General features: G+C 33.8%; 1 pseudogene; it reads left to right on the forward strand.

Moving 5' to 3' along the window:
• Positions 1–1,556: 1,556 nt before the first annotated feature.
• The window catches only part of LOC134365572 (protein zyg-11 homolog A-like), a 34,545-nt pseudogene continuing 23,086 nt past the window's right edge, over positions 1,557–13,015 (forward strand).

The following is a 13,015-nucleotide window of genomic DNA, read 5'->3' on the forward strand; positions in this document are numbered from 1 at the left end:
TGTCTGTAAACGTCTCAGAATGTTAGGAGCCAAAGGAAGAAAGAAACCCAAGTATTATGAACAGAGAGTTACATATTTACAAGTTCAATGTATTTTTGTTGAAAACATCAAAAACTTAGAAGCCTTCTAAACGTTCTTCGGTTGATGATTGGCTAAATCAGTGGTTCTCAGTCAGGAGTGATTTTGTCTCCCAAAAAACATTTGGCAATGTTTGGAAACATTTTTGGTGGTCACAACTGAGTGAGGACCAGTACTGTCATTTGTTGGGTACAGGTAGGGAATGCTTCTAAGCATCCTATAATGCACAGCACAGCCCCAACAAAAAAGAATTATCTAGCCCAATATATCATTAGTGACAAGGATGAGAAACCCTGAGTTAAATCAATTAGAGTATATGCATTCTATGAACTATTACAGAACCATTAAAAAGAAAGGGGTGGGCCCGTATACATATTATCATGGAAAGGTTCCCAAGGCAATTATGTATTTGAAGAACTAAAGGGACTGGAAGTTGACATTCAGTGAATCAGGGGAGAAAATTCATAGAAACGGAGGTGATTTCTTACATTTCACTCTTTATACTTAAGCACTGCTTAAATTTTTCAAAAATATGTCTTCGTTATTTCTGCAAACATTTTAAAGAATGAACATGAATGTCCAACATGTAACAAAGCAACTGTACTAACTAAAGAAGAAAAAGGTGTTTTGTTCCTAAATATTTTACATTCGATGTTTTGATCCGAAAAACTAATTTGAAGTAGTTCTTGTGAGACTTCATATGTCACTTTAAGGCTTCATATATCACTTTTTTCTTGCAACCTACTGTCACACCATTTTATGTTCTATATAGAAAAAAAACCCAGTTTTCTAAGTTTATTCATAATAGGTTCAAGTTAGAATAGCACGTTTATTTTATTTCTCATTTCTATGTTGTTTTGAATATTGGTCATTTAACTAGGACTTAATTATTTCATGCAGAATTTCTAAGTATATTACTTAATATTTAAGAGTTTAAGCCAAAAGTTCTTTCAAATACATGGGAAAATACTTTATGATTAGAAAATATGGAAGATTTATGAAAACTGACAAATAAAATAAGAAAATGGTAAAAAAAAATATGGAAGATGTCAACAATATCCCTATTTATTCACATAAATAATTTGAAAGAGATAAACAGAGAGATGAGATATATTATCAACCACCCGAATTCATCTCATGTTGTAGTGCCATAGATAATTATATGTGCATTGAGAAATTAATGCTTGATTTTTACTGTGTGGATATTACTCAGCAATTTTTTCAGAAAGTCATAGGAGGGCATGCTGCAGATGGAGAATGTTCCTTCTTTCCAGCTGGTAGCATGTAACTAGATCCAGGACATTTCAAAGCATAAGAGCTTATTTTCCACCTTCACAGTGACACTGAGAAAACAAAAATGGTACCATTTCTTTGTCAGTTGCATTCTTATTGTTATATTTTCCTTGACATTTGAGAGCACATTGAGTACGTAGCGGTATGCAGTGAAACATTTCATGACCCATGGGAAATATGTACCTATGACGGAATTCTTGGATTCCTCCATGAATTTGTTATTACTTGATATTGTTGCTGTTTTATATGAGATTCTTGACCCTATAGTGCTAGAGGTATTGTGGATAACTTGTTAAGCTATGCACAGCCAATAGTGCATTTTTGTCTCCTTTTGATGTTTTTATTCTTCCTGTTTTCAATTGTGAAGATGTATATCTTTAATAGTAATAGAAATTAGAATATTTTAACATGAAATGCCTTAAGAAGATGACTACATAAGATAGTAGAAAGACCACACAATTTGGAATTAATGAAACTTAATTTGGCTCCAAGGTTTACAGTGGTATAATTTTTTGTTAGAAAATTTATTTAATTTCTCTGATTCTCAATTTCCTCATCCCTGTGGGGATAATGATGCCTATTTATAGGTTTTGTTAAAAAATTGAATATGTTACTTATTATTCTACCTGGTAAGCAAATGGTATACAATAAATGTAGTTACTATGATGTGGAGAATTAATCATGAGTGATAGAGTTATAGAGTAAATAAATAAATCTTATGATAATCTAAAGTTAAACTTCATATAAATGGAAATTTAATATAAATTTGTACTTTCAGCTGCTAAATACATCTATCTATCTCGATTACATACTCAGGACCTGAAGGGAAAAAGTAAAACAGGGTGGGTCTGTGGACTTGTTTTAACCATTATGAGAATGGGGGCCAACCTTCTTTCATCACCTTGTTTTATTCCTGTCCTCCATATACTTCATTCTAATGAAAGCAATATGATGGGTTTTCACATTATTTGACTCGAGTGTCAGCTTAGATAACACGTCTAATAATCCTTGAAATCAGGGTATTCCCTTTTCCTCACAGTCTACATAGAAAATGACATCCTGCCCCTTTGGAAAAGAATGCGGAAAATATTTTATATTACTTTATTGTAATTCTCAGAAGTGGCTTGAGTCAAGGCCTTGTTATGTTAGTGTTTTCAGCAAAACATGTTGGAGGTCTGAAGGCCATGATAGACTACTACCCAGCAAGCCCAGTTCTAGGCAGCTTCTTCTACCATCAATCTTAGCCTATAGAGAAAAGCCAGCTTTGTGATTTAGAAGGTTTTATACCCCATTCACCAATATATTCCTTAATACCTTAATGAAACAAATGTCCTCTGAGCCATCTGGAAAACATTCAGGTGTGTTCTAAGGTCTTACAAGGTAAATACATTCTTTCTTTTTCACCTTTTCATGTCTTGTGATCTCTTCTTCAATATTATGCCAAGGAGTTCAGAAATTCCATTTAATTTGCTGAAGGAATACACAAGCTCCAAGGACCCATTGCTACTAACTATTAGATTAGACTTTCCTCTTTCCAGAAAGAGTTGTATTCCATATCCATTCTTATATTCTGCCCTGACAGCCAAAATTCTCAAGATGCACTTTCATACATGTTCCACTCATTCTTATAATTTCTTTGGTACTTCATTAGGCCATGCAGAGACCTGTTTTTGATAATCGACCTAGTGGTCATGAGAGTAGTGGAGCAGATCTTAAGGAGAACCAGTGGTATATGGGGATAGGCCTGTCTCAGTTGACTTCAATGTGTAGTCTTCAGGAAAGAGAAGCTGGTCTTCCCTGAAAAGTGAAAAGTTGCTCCTTGTCTCATTCTGGAGGTTTCACAGGAAAATATGGAGCCTCAGTGTTCTCAGATACATCTGAATGCCTCCATTCTGTTTCTCAGGTTCCTACAATTTTCTGACATTGAGTTTCATTTGCAGATATGCCCTCATTACAATTAGAAGCTAGTCCTAATTTTGAGCCCAAGCTTCTCTGTGCCTTGCATTGATAGTTGGCTTCCCTAACTTAGACAATTTTTCAACATTGACAATGGATTTAGAAGAAATAATACTACCCCAATCAAGCAATTATTATTATTTCCTTGGTACTATTTAATGTCATAGGCAGTGTGTATTCTGTTTCCTTATGTTCTATCTATATCTCATTTCAATTAACCAAAGGAGGCAACTTTAGTAATTTGATAACACTGCATGAGACATGTTATTGCCTATGCCTTCCCACCAGCAATGGGTCCTTAGTGACGTCAGGACAATGCTTAACTCCAGAATCTCATCCTGATTTTAGATGCAACTCCCTTAACCTAGCTTCAAAAAGCAAGGCCTGGCAAAGAAGTTTTGTATGTTACTACTTTATTGGGGAGTATGCTTTTAAGGAGGAGGCATAAAGGACAAACAGAGTAAAGTGGGAAAGGCAGGAAAGCCAATTCAAGGTTATATTACAGTTGACATCTGAGATGTCCAACTGACTATTTAGTGCCACAGTATGTTTTTTAAGAAACCATGTAAAAAGAATCATAGAATAGTCTACTGGGGAGAAAGAGGGAAATAATTTATCCTCTAATTTCAGTCTCCCGTTGATCAAATAATGCCACATAGAGCTTTAACTCCTCCCCATTTTTGGTTTAACCTAGACGTGTTTTAAGCAGGGCTTTATGGTGTTTCCTAAATCCACATCAAAGGGGAGACCTAGAGCAAGAGTTGAAGGATAGCTAGCTAGGAAGCCAGGATGTCTGGCATGTATCAGAAAGTAACATGAGAGACAAGGATTAGTTGTCATGGATGTTTCAGTTTGTAAATGCAGCAATAGCACAGGCAACGTGGTTTTATGACTATAGAAAGAATGCAAACCATGAAAAAGTCAAATGTACAGATCTGGGGATAAGGTGCAGAACTGAACCTAGTACAGAAATATAGGATAATTTTCCACCATCCAAAATTTTTCTAGGGCACATCATGGTTTTTACATCATTCCTACTCCCATGTGGTAACGCTAGTCAGATGGCCTCCACTACAAAGTATCGGTGGTCTTTTCTGCCCTTTACCTGTTATCATTGCATTGACATTAGAGGACCCAATAATTTCCACTACAGTGTTTCACATTATGACTAAAGCAATTTTCAATGATGCTGGTTGTCCACTCAAGTCCTGAGTGATTTCTTGTGCCCTTTGTGCATTTTAAGTAGGAGTTGCATTAGCTCTCCACACAAACCAAATTCGTTTGGTATTCTTGACTCCTCAAATATCTGAACTTCCTTTTCTACACTTTTGCAAGAAAATTTGAGGACCTCACATTTTTTAGTATGGGCTGCATTTGAGACAACTCTCTGTTTACATATATGCTATTAGAACTAAACAATTTACTAAACATAACACATTGAAATCTATAACTAGTGCAACTATAATAATATCCCTCTAACATTGATAGACAATTCTCATATCTCGCATCTAGAAAATCTTAATTTTTTTTTTAAATGAGGAGAGCTTATTTTCTTGTTTTTCACTTGTTCACTTGTTTTAATTTTTTGTTTGTTTTTCATAGAATTTACTTGGACCTATTTACAGTTCAGAAGACAGTGAAGGATGCATAAGTAGAACTGTAATGTTTTTGCAACAAAATTCCCCAAGGCAAGAAAATAGCAAAAATTTAAGGCAAGAAAGAAATCTTCATACACACAAGAGAAGAAAGTTCAGTGGACAAGGAAGGCTCAGTACTGATAAGGCATTAGGGAGCTCAAGTCGTCCTAATTCCACAAGATATCTTAATTCTAATTCTTTCATTTACTTATTTGTTTGTTTATTTATTTACTTACTTACTTTTGGCTGCTAGCATGCATATTCTAATTCTCCTTATCTGACTTTTACTAATGGCAACAGGTAAAAATTTTAATTCTTCTGAAATTACAATTTGGAAATACCCCTATCATATCTCAAGATTTGTTCATAACTGTCTTAGCCCTATGGCTGAAAGAGATTAGGGAAAAGTATATTTATAGAAAGTCCTTAGATCTCCCCCTAGATATTTGATCTGATCATTTATTTTCTTTTTGTTTGATGCTGTCAGAGATACACATACTTCCCCCAAGATACTTGAATTCTTCATATTCTTTACCATGATGTATTACAGTGTAAATGTGGTTACCTAAAGCTGTGTCTTCTGGAGACATTTGATTATAAGTTCTATAGATAATCATTTAATTAGCTGTTTCAACAGTGTTTGCCATGGGCTGCCATATTTCCATCTGAGAATTTTAATGCAACAATTCCTGCCTTTCCTTCTTTCCTGGAGGTTTGTTGTCTTTGTCTTTATGCATCATTGTTATTGATCTGAGTCTTTTGTTGCATGCAACAAAAAGTGACACTGGAGGAATTAACATAAAAAAGAGAGATTCACAAATATCATGAGTAGTTTACTTAAAAATAATATAAGCTTTAATCCCAAGAAATATTTTACTAAGTAGACAACCTAAAATTATATTTATATATATAAAAAATACAAAGCAATATATCAACATTTGTGTCCATTAACTTTTTTTGTTTTTATTGTTCTGAAAAGCAGCCACATTGAAAATGAGAAGCAATACCTATTTCACATTAGGCACACATGACAAATATATTTTGCTTTGGGATATTGAACAAATAGTTTTCTAAATAAAACTGTAGGGAGAATAAGAAATAAGTTCAACTTGTAGCATAACTGCAAAGCTATCAACACATATTTTTAAAAAAAATTAATTAATTAATTTTTTTTTTTTGTCTTTTTTGTGACTGGCACTCAGCCAGTGAGTGCACCGGCCATTCCTATATAGGATCCGAACCCGCGGCGGCGGGAGCGTCGCTGCGCTCCCAGCTCCGCACTCTCCCGAGTGCGCCACGGGCTTGGCCCGCTATCAACACTTTTGAGCACAAAATAGTGTTTAAAAAAAGTATAAATATTTCTTTTTATAAAATTAGTAGCTTCTTATATAAAGAATATTAAAAGCACATATAATTTAAAATGTCAAGCCAAAATTTAAAAATGATGTAATAAATGATTAAAAATTACTAGAATGTCAAAGTGTCTCGTCATAGTGAGAGAAAGTGTGTCCAAACAAAAGGGTTTGTGGCAACCATAGAAACATGCTTCTCAGATCACTTTCAAGAGAGGCTACTGTATGCAGCGTAGTGACAGTCCCAGCTTCCACCCCTTTGGATACACCATCACATTGGTGCATGAAGTCATGCTTGCCACTGAGCTATTGTTTTATGTAAGACTGCTCTAATTGCAAGCTGGGTTTGAGGATGCTTGATAGACTTGAATGGAACTTTTTTAGAACTGCATTTCAGTCTGTGGCTCTTCATGCTCATTCCTTCTTTCTTCCCCTTTTTTTCATCACAGCTCCAGACATTCATCAAACACCAAAGGCTTTTATTCCTTATTCCTTCTTCCTCTCCTTTGTCATTCACAGGTGTTTTCCCAATAAATCTCTTGCATGTTTATTTCCATCCTGAAATCCATGTTTTGGAGGATTCAAACTAACACGTGATATTTTAGAGATGGTCTTTAACTTCACAATAATCTCCATCACTTCACTCAAACGACTCTAATCAAATAAGCAGTGGAAATAAAAACAAAATCTTCTATTAAAAATAAACAAATTCAGAAGTCTGGCTGGTTAGCTCAGTTGGTTAAATAGCAGTGTTGTAACACCAAGGTCAAGGGTTCATATCCCCATAACAGCCAGCAGCCATAAACAAACAAACAAACAAACAAACAAATAAATAAATAGACAGATAAATAAATAAATAAATAAAATATATTCAGATAAAACTCTCTCATGCCATTCTCCAATCACATCTCCTTTCCTAATTCCTTGTACAATGAAATTCTAGTACTGTAATTGCACATAGAACATCATGTCTTTGTACTTGCATACTGCCTTCTTAAAAATATCAGCAGTGTCCCAGGAGAAGGATATCTATGCAATTTTAGTTAGACTTACGTACTATGTCTGTGATTCAGGCTATGTACAGTGAGACAGTCATGAAGAATTTTTTCACCGTCCTTCGGGTGATCTCTATCTCATTAAGAACTTAGAGTACCTACTCTGAAATTTCACATTAGTTCTTCTCTCTGTCAAATGAGGATATTGCCCAGTGACTACTGAGTTTTGTGTTTCCCCCATTATTGGTAGGCTAAGTATTTGTAAATGAATCTTTCAACAGTTATCTCTATGTACAAGATTCCACCAATTGGAAATATAAGGGGTCTTCTAAACATTCATGAAAGATAGGTATTATGAAAAACTGCATGGACTGCAAACTTTTTGCACCAAAATAAACTTGTACTAACATGTCTGAATAGGTTCTAGTGTGAGGCACTAAGAAGGATAAGGCATCAGTTCAAAAAAAGTCCCTACCAGAGCAACATGAATTCTGCTAAAATTGAAACAAAAACAAACATCAAATAGATAATGAAGCTTGGTGGAAGAATGGTGACATCATTGATGCCTTACAAAAAGTTTATGGAAAAAATGCCCCAAAGAAATCAGTAGTTTACAAATGATTGACTTGTTTTAAGAATGGAATGAGATCATGTTGATGATGAAGCCCCCAGTAGCAGACCATCCCCATCAATTTTCAAGGAAAAATTTAATCTTGTTTGTGCCCTAATTGAAAGGGATGGTCAATTAACAGCAAAAAAAAAAAAAAAAAAAAAAAAAAAAAAAAAAAAAAGACACTGCAATTATCAGAATTAGTTCAGCTTACACAACTCTGACTGAAAAATTACAGTAGAGCAAACTTTCTGCTCAATGGGTGACAAAACTGTTGCACCCAGATTAACTGCAAAGAGCAGAGATTTCAATGGAAATTTTTAACAAGTGGAATCAAGATTCTGAAGGATTTCTTCTAAGACTTGTAGCAGGAGATGAAATATGGCTTTACCACTATGATCCTGAAGACAAAGCACAGTCAAAGCCATGGCTACCAAGGGGTGGAAGTGGAGTAGTCAAAGCAAAAGCAGACTAGTCAAGAGCAGAGGTAACAGGAATAGTTTTGGGGGGATGTCCAAGGTATTTGGCTTGTTGGCTTTCTAGAGGGTGAAAGAATGGCACTACCTGCTTAGTATGAGAGTTTGGAGAAAATTAGCTAAAACTTTAGTGGAAAATTCCTAAGAGAGCTTGACTACAGTGTCCTTCTCCACCATGACAGTGTTCCTAATCATGCCTCTTATTAAATAAGGGCAAATTTGCAAGAGTTTCTGTGGAGACTCTATTAGTCATCCAATCCACCTTACAATCCTGATTTGGCTCTTTTGACTTCTCTTTGTTTCCTAATCTTAAAAAAATCTTTAAAAGGCACACATTTTTTTTTTCCAGTTAATCATGGAAAAAAAGACTGCATTGACATGGTTAAATTCACAGGACCTTCAGTTGTTTAGGGTTGGACTAAATAGCTAGTATTGCTGCTAACAGAAGTGTCTTGAACTTGATGGAGCTTCTGTTGAGAAAGAAAGTTTATATCTTTAGTTTTTATTTTTTTCACAGACTTTTTGAAGTCCCCTTGTAATGCTGGTATCTAAAACCCAAATACTCAAATGGACTCCTTTCACAGCACTCCTGTTTCTATCCAGTGATGTACCTGGTGTTCTACTGGTGTTATTAGAATGGCATATTGAATTAGAATTCCTGGCCGTGGGACTCTGGAATTTTACTTTAAATCAATTATCTTTGTAATAAAAATGTACACCAAAACCTGAATACTCCTCATTTAAAACTTTGACTTCTATTGGCACAGAGGGTCAACTGACTTTACTTAAATTTGTAAAACTGATTCTGTCAATTTTCATTTGAATCTCACTTTTCTTTGCTTATAATATATTTTATTCTCTTGAATAAAATATCTGTTCTTTTATAATTTTTATTTCCCTCCCTCCTTCTCTCTCATCTTTTTTGTTACGTTACATCATAATTATCTTTCTTCTTTCCACAGTAGATATTACTTAGTGGTTATGAAAGAGATGATTTTGGTCCCCAGGGGATATTGGCAATATCTTAAGATATTGGTTGTCACTACTTGGAGGAGGGGTTGCTGCTGGCATCTAGCGAGTAAAGGCTGGGACTGCTGTTGAACATACTAAAATACGTAGGACATCCCTGTCCACCCACACACACCCAAATTATCTGGCCCAAAATGTCACTAGAGTTGAAACTGAGAAACCCTAGTTACCATATCTATGTCCCTGCCATATGAAAAAAAAGTTATTTTTTAATAATTAACTTCTTAAAATTTGAAATAATTGATAAACTAGCCAAAACTTAAGATTCAGAGTATTTGTTAATTTTTAGATAGACTACTATTCTAGAGCAAGGATTTATCTTGTGACTGTCAATTTTCCTACATCTTTACTTTTGAGCCTAAAGATTTCGATAAATTAATGAATCTCTGAACCTCAGATATTATGGGATAGATAGTGATATCATACCTGTAGGGTTATTGTGAGAAGAATGTGTAATGAGCATAAGGCATCTAGCTTAAAGTATGTGATTAATAAAGTCATTATTATATATTTTTATTTTAATCGTTATTATTGTTATACATAAATGTTATGTATAAATTGTCAGCATACCAGGTGAAAGGTTATCAGTCATGCTAATGTCCTGAGTTTCGAAATGTTTCTGAGTAATATTTTAACCAAATTGATAAGTTGTTGACCAGCTGTGGCCAGGTATTAAAAATGTTGATTTTTCGTTTGTTCACAGAGTTCTATTAGCCCCAGATCTAAAACTTATAATATGACTTGTTTTCTTCAGATGTTCATTAGCTTTATTTTTATAACACTTTTTTGCATTTTGAAAATAGGAATAATATGACTTAATATTCTTTAACCGAAAAATAATACCTATTTTATAAGGTTATTTTGAGTTTCAAAGCAGATAACATATGCAAAAATATTATTTGAATCTGACACATTTTCTACATTCAAATCATCACAGTTTCAGACACTTTTCTACTCCTAGATTTATTTTCTTGACAGATTTTAGATAATGAGTAGGAGGTGTGCTGGTTGGAAATTTTTCTTATAATTTCTGAGTAAGAATCTGTTAATACAATGAGCAACACATATATGAAAGACAGTAAATCAAAAATATTATTTGAGATGGTGAAGTTGAACATATTTAATGACAGATAATTTAAAATTAGCTTAGCAGAATTTGTTCCCAAATTTCTGATTGATCATTATTAAATGTTTGCAATTACATCTAGTTTCACTCTGAACATTGCTCAGATATATTTTGGTCACTATACAAATTTTATGATGCACATAACCAAATGATAAATAACTTCTAAACCTCTTAGCTGCAGATCTTGCAAAGTTCTGCCAACATTTATGATGTATGGGTGTGCGTGCGTGCGTGCGTGCGTGCGTGCGTGTGTGTGTGTGTTAGGAAGAATTGCTATTTCTTATAATTTATTTTGACTGCTATTAAGATGGAACAGAAAATCCCCACATTTTTTCAATGGACATTTTTTTGTCTTGCTATGCTAATAGCTACCTTATGAAATAAGGAACCATAGTCACGTAATTCTGGAAATCCTGGAATGTTTAAAATTAAATGGACTTTTTAGATTTAGAAATTTTCAGAAATTAATTTGTGTGGTAAAATAAAAAAAGAAAAAATAGGTCTTGCCTTCACAGTTTCTTCCACATCTTTTTCTTTATGCTGTACGTAGGCTTCAGGATGGTGTGTGCTGTGAGTCGCCCAAGCTGAGCATGGGAATCTTATCTTTCATATTTCAGGGTCACAGAACTAAGTCAATGATCGCACGACACTACCTTCATATAGTAATTTATTTGTGAATGGGCATAGGATTTAGTAAAATATAACAGTAAATTTCCTGAGGGCTTTGTGATTTTTAAAATTCTGATAGATACCCAGGAAGAGATACTGTACTCTTTTTCTTTGTTTTTGAGTATTGTTGTTCAGAGGTGTGAGACATTCTACTGACTACTAGCCTGAGGATGGAGAGAGAATCAGAGAGAAAAGTATCATAATAAATTCTTTAGAATTAATTCAACCCTGAGGGTTGTATTTCCTTTGAACTTCCAGTGATGTGTGATAATAAATTTTCTCATATTTAATTCCATTTGATTTGTGTTGACTGCTGCCAAAAATGTTTTAACATTATAATGTAAAAGAGTGATGGATTCATGGAGTTTTTGACGATGGAATACTTTTGCTCAGATGATTCACTAATAGGACAAATTCTGAGAAATTTAGTTTAGAAGAAAGAGGATGGTTTATGTAGAGCCAACTAATCAGGGTTTGAATCCTTTCTGATTCATTAAGTATTTGGTTTGCAGGTAATATAATCCATACACAGTTGATGTTCATATTTTATAATAAAATTATGGTAATAAAACTCCCCACATTATTATAAAATTGTTATAACCATAAGATAATATGTGTAAAGAGCTTATCATAGGGCTTGGCAAATAGTCTGTGCTCAGTACATTTTTCCTATTACAATCATTATTACTTTTTTATCATGATTAGGTGTCGCTTATTATAACAAAATAAATATTAAGTTATTCAGGGAATTAATCAAAACTCTCAAGACAGTTTCTGTGTCCTTAAGCAACATAGGCAGCTCACATTCTAGAAGAGTCAGGCACAACAATTAAAAACACAAAGAGGACCCCCGAGGAATATTTTAAGGTCTTAGAAAATTTAATAAAAATTGGAATTAAAAATTTCATTGTCTACTGTAGTACAATAAAGTCCTCTAAAAATAAAGTCTAAAGTCTATCCAGTCTTCAGACATTGGGCATAAAGTTATAACATCATAAAATTCTAAAGCTGAAAAAAAGACTTCGTAGATAACCTAGACCGATGGTAGAAATGGACTGTTCAGTACATCTTACAAGTTCTTATTAAGCATTTTCAATGTCAGGGCATTCACGTGTAATATATTTACCTATTACACATCTCTAATTGTTCAAAAAAAATCTTTCAATCTACCTGTCTTTGAGGATCTCACAGGGAGAAAATGTAAATTCATAGCTTATAGGAATATTTGACTAAACCCTTTTTATGTGTGAAGCACTGTGCTAATCACTTTAAATGCATTATTTTAGTTAGGTATTTCCAAGGCACTGTAAGATAAGTACTATTATTGTTTCTATTTTACAACTGAGGAAACTGAGATATCAGGAGACTAAATAAATTTGCCATAAGGCAAACAGCTAGTAACTTGATTATCCAGAATTTTAACTCCTGTATATGTACATCCAAACTATCTTAACTTTCAGCAAATAATGCCTTTCATAAATTATGAAATAATTAGTTTGAATACCTTTTGAATATTTGCTATTTGTTACCACTTGGGGGAAGGAACTATCACTTAGTCTCAATTTTAAGAAGTGATAAATAAACCTAGGAAACAGCATCTTAACTTTATGTAGCTGGAAATGGTGGGATTGAGATTTTGCACAAGATGATTAGATATAATATAAACTTAAGATAAACTAATAATTTCAAAGAAAAAGGTGATCAAAAGGCAGAAAGGTAAATTGAAAATTGTTAGTCAATCAGATGATTATTTAAAATTCAATCTAAATGTACAAATTTGAATAGACTATAGAT

This window comes from Cynocephalus volans, chromosome 17, assembly GCF_027409185.1.
Source record: "Cynocephalus volans isolate mCynVol1 chromosome 17, mCynVol1.pri, whole genome shotgun sequence".
NCBI classification, from domain to species: Eukaryota; Metazoa; Chordata; class Mammalia; order Dermoptera; family Cynocephalidae; genus Cynocephalus; species Cynocephalus volans.